This window comes from Salvelinus sp. IW2-2015, linkage group LG16, assembly GCF_002910315.2.
Source record: "Salvelinus sp. IW2-2015 linkage group LG16, ASM291031v2, whole genome shotgun sequence".
NCBI lineage: Eukaryota > Metazoa > Chordata > Actinopteri > Salmoniformes > Salmonidae > Salvelinus > Salvelinus sp. IW2-2015.
In genome coordinates, this window is record NC_036856.1 from 40585110 (window position 1) to 40589258 (window position 4149).

General features: G+C 35.3%; 1 long non-coding RNA gene across 1 annotated transcript; it reads right to left on the minus strand.

The window, feature by feature from the left end:
* Nucleotides 1–248: 248 nt before the first annotated feature.
* On the minus strand, nt 249–664 carry LOC139028999 (uncharacterized). Its single transcript, XR_011481225.1, has 3 exons — nt 580–664; nt 479–501; nt 249–436 (listed from the first exon to the last, which is right to left on the minus strand). It is a non-coding gene; the product is annotated as an uncharacterized lncRNA (long non-coding RNA).
* Nucleotides 665–4149: the final 3485 nt, after the last annotated feature.

Here is a 4149-nt window from a genome sequence, read left to right on the forward strand (position 1 = left end):
CCAGGCAACTTCAGGGACATTCTGCTTTTCTGTCATGGACGGCCCAACCAGATAAAGAGCGCCAGGTAGCGGTTAAGAGCGTTGAGCCAGTAACGAAAAAGCTACTGGTTCGAATCCCGAGCAGACCTGCGTGAAATCTGTCTATGTTGCCCTTGACGCCAAAGTACTTTAAACCCATAATTGCCTCCGAAAGTTGCTCTGGCATAAGAGTGTCTGCTAAATGAACAAAATAAAAAAATAAAAAAAACATGGAAATAAAGCTTTTATATTTGAAATGATAACATCATTATACATTCAACAAGTACATACATGTATAACCTCAGTGTTAACCTTGGCAACATCTCTCTACCTCTTCACTAGTTCTCTCGGTTACCTCTTCACTAGTTCTCTCTCCCTCTTCACAGTTCTTCTCTCCCTCTTCACTAGTTCTCTCTACCTCGTCACTAGTTCTTCTCTACCTCTTCACTAGTCTCTCTACCTCTTCACTAGTTCTCTCTACCTCTTTCATAGTTCTCTCACCTCTTCACTAGTTCTCCTAGCCTCTTCACTAGTTCTCTACCTCTCACTGTTTCTCTCTACCTCTTCACTAGTTCTCCACCTCTTCACTAGTTCTCTCTACCTCTTCACTAGTTCTCTCTACCTCTTCACTAGTTCTTCTACCTCTTCACTATTCTCTCATACCTCTTCACTATTCTCTCTTGCTCTTTGCGGTAAAAGACATACCCTCCAGACACATGCATCACCCAATACCTCACCACCCTTCAGTACCGAGGTACAAAGTTGCAACATTTAACCTTCTAACACTCCATTTCTTCTCTTCTTCCGTCTGGATTTTCCTTCTGATTGGATCTGGATTCTTATAGAGTCTCCCAATAAACTAACTAACATGGTGTAAATAAACAGATGATTGTGTTACTAAACTAACTAAACAGGATGAGTGTGTTACTAAACTACTAACAGGATGTTTTGTGTATCTAACTAACTAACAGGAAGTGGGTGTGTTACTAAACTTAACTAACGGAATGTGTGTTCCTACTCAAATAGTACTGCTAATAACAGGGAGTTGATGTTAACTCAACTAATAACAGGAGTTGTGTCTAATCTATATATGATGAGCTAACAGGATGTGTGTACTAAACTAGACTTAACAGGATGTTGTGTTATGCAAATAACTACCAAGGATTTGTTGTTACCACAACAACTAAAGGATGTTGTGTTACTCAAATTAACTAACATGGATGAATATAGTCGTTGTGTTACTAAACTAACTAACAGGATGTTGTGTTACTCACTCAACTAACTAACAGGATGTTTGTGTTACTAACTACTAAAGGTATGTGTGTTACGTCAATAACTCAGGTACTAACAACTCATGTGTGTTACTCAAGATAACTAACAGGATGTGTGTTACTCAAATAACTAACACGATGTTGTGTACTCAAAACTAACTAAAGGATTGTTTTACTAAAACTAACGTAACAGGATGTGTGTGTTCTAAATAACTAACAGGCTGTTTGTTATAACTAACTAACAGGATGTGTGTGTACTAACTAAACTAACAGGATGGTGTGTTACTAAACTAGAACAAGGATGTTTGTGTACTCAAATAAACTAACAGGATGTGTGTTACTCAAATAACTACAGGCTGTTGTGTTACTCTAAATAACTAACAGGGATGTTGTGTTACTCAAACTAACTAACAGGATGATTGTGTTACTCAATAACTAAAGGATGTTGTGTTCAATTACTTACAGGAGTTGATCAAATACTACAGGATGTTGTGTTACTCAAAACTAACAGGATGTGTGGTTACTCAAACTAACTACAGGATGAGTGTGTTTCTAAACTAACTAACAGGATGTTGTGTTACTCAAAAACTAAACAGGATGTTGTGTTACTAAACTCACTAACAGGATGTTGTGTTACTAAACTAACTTAACAGGATGTTGTGTTACTAAAACTACTAACAGGATGGTGTGTTACATACACTAATAACTAAATGATGTTGTTACTAAACTAACTAACAGAGTTGTGTTACTAAACTAACTAACCAGGATTGTGTGTTACTAAACTAACTACAGGATGTGTTTATCTAACTAACAGGATGTTGTGTTACTCAAATAACTAACAGGATGTTGTGTTACTCAAACTAACTCAGGATGGGTGTTACTTAAACTAACTAACAGGATGTTGTTTTACTAAACTAACAACAATGATGTTGTGTTACTCAAATAACTAACAGGATGTTGTGTTACTCAAACTAACTACAGATGGTAATGTGTACTAAAAACTAACAGGATGTTTGTGTTAGCTAAACTAACTAACAGGATGTTGTGTTACTCAATAACTAACAGGATGTTGTTTACTAAACTAACTAACAGGATGGGTGTTTACTACACTAACAGGATTTGTGTTACTAAACTAACTAACACGGATGGTGTGTTACTTAAACTAACTAACAGGTATGGTGTTGTTACTAAACTAACTAACAGATGTTGTGTTACTCAAAACTAACAGGATGTTGTGATTACAGTAACTACAGGATGGTGGTGTACTAAATAACTAACAGGATGTTGTGTTACTAAAACTAACTAACAATACTTGTGTGTTACTCAAATAACTAACAGGATGTTGTGTTACTCAAATAACTACAGGATGGTGTGTTACTTAAATAACTAACAGGATGTTGTGTTACTAACTAAACTAACAGGATCGTTTGTTACTCAAATAACTAACAGGATGGTGTGTTACTGAAACTAACTAACAGGATGTTGTGTTACTCAAATAAACATAACAGGATGGTGTGTACTAAACTAACTAACGAGATGTTGTGTTACTAAATAAACTAACAGGATGTACCTGTGTGACTCAAACTAACTAACAGGATGTTGTGTACTCTCAAATAACTAAGCAGGATGTTGTGGTTACTCAATAACATAACAGGATGTTGTGTTACTCAATAACTAACAGGATGTTGTGTTACTCAAAATAACTAACAGGATGGGTGTTACTAAACTAACTAACGGGATGTTGTTGGTTACTCAAATAACTAACAGATGTGTGTTTACTCAAATAACTTAACAGATGTTGTCGTTACTAATAACTAACAGGATGTTGTGTGACTAAACTAACTAACAGGATGGTGTGTTACTAATACTAACTACAGGATGTTGTGTTACTAAACTAACTAACTAAGGATGGTGTGTTACTAAACTAACTACAGGATGGTGTGTACATCAAACTAACTAACAGGATGTTGTGTTACTCAAATAACAGGATGTTGTGTTACTCAGAAACTAACAGATGTTGTGTTACTACAAACTAACAGGAATGTTGTGTTACTCAAATAACTAACAGGATGTTGTGTTTACTAATAACTAACAGGATGGTTGTTTACTAAACTAACCTAAACAGGATGGTGTGTTTACTAAACTAACTAACAGGATGTTGTGTTACTAAACTAACTAACAGGAGTTGTGTTACTAAAAACTAACAGGATGTTGTGTTACTCAATAACTAACAGGATGTGTGTTACTCAAATAACTAACAGATGTTGTGTTACTAAATAACTAACAGGATGTTGTGTTACTCAAATAACTAACAGGATGTTGTGTTACTAAACTAACTAACAGGATGTTGTTGTACTCAACTAACACAGGATTTTGTGTTACTCAAATAACAACAGGATGGTGTGTTACTCAAATAACTAACAGGATGGTGTGTTACTAAACTAACTAACAGGATGGTGTGTTACTCAAATAACTAAACAGGGATGTTGTGTTACTAAACTAACTAACAGATGTCTGTGTTACTAAACTAACTAACAGGATGTTTGTACTCAACTAACTAACAGGATGTTGTGTCTCAAATAACTACAGATGGTGTGTTACTCAAATAACTAACAGGATGTTGTTACTAAACTAACTAACAGGATGGTTGTGTTACTCAAATAAACTAACAGGTGTTGTGTTACTAAACTAACTAACAGTGATGTTGTGTTACTACAACTAACTAACAGGATGTTTGTGTTACTCAAAATAACTAACAGTATGGTGTGTTACTCAAATAACGACAGGATGGTTGTGTACTAAACTAACTAACAGGAATGGTTGTGTTACTCAAAAAATAAACTAACAGGATGTTGTGTTA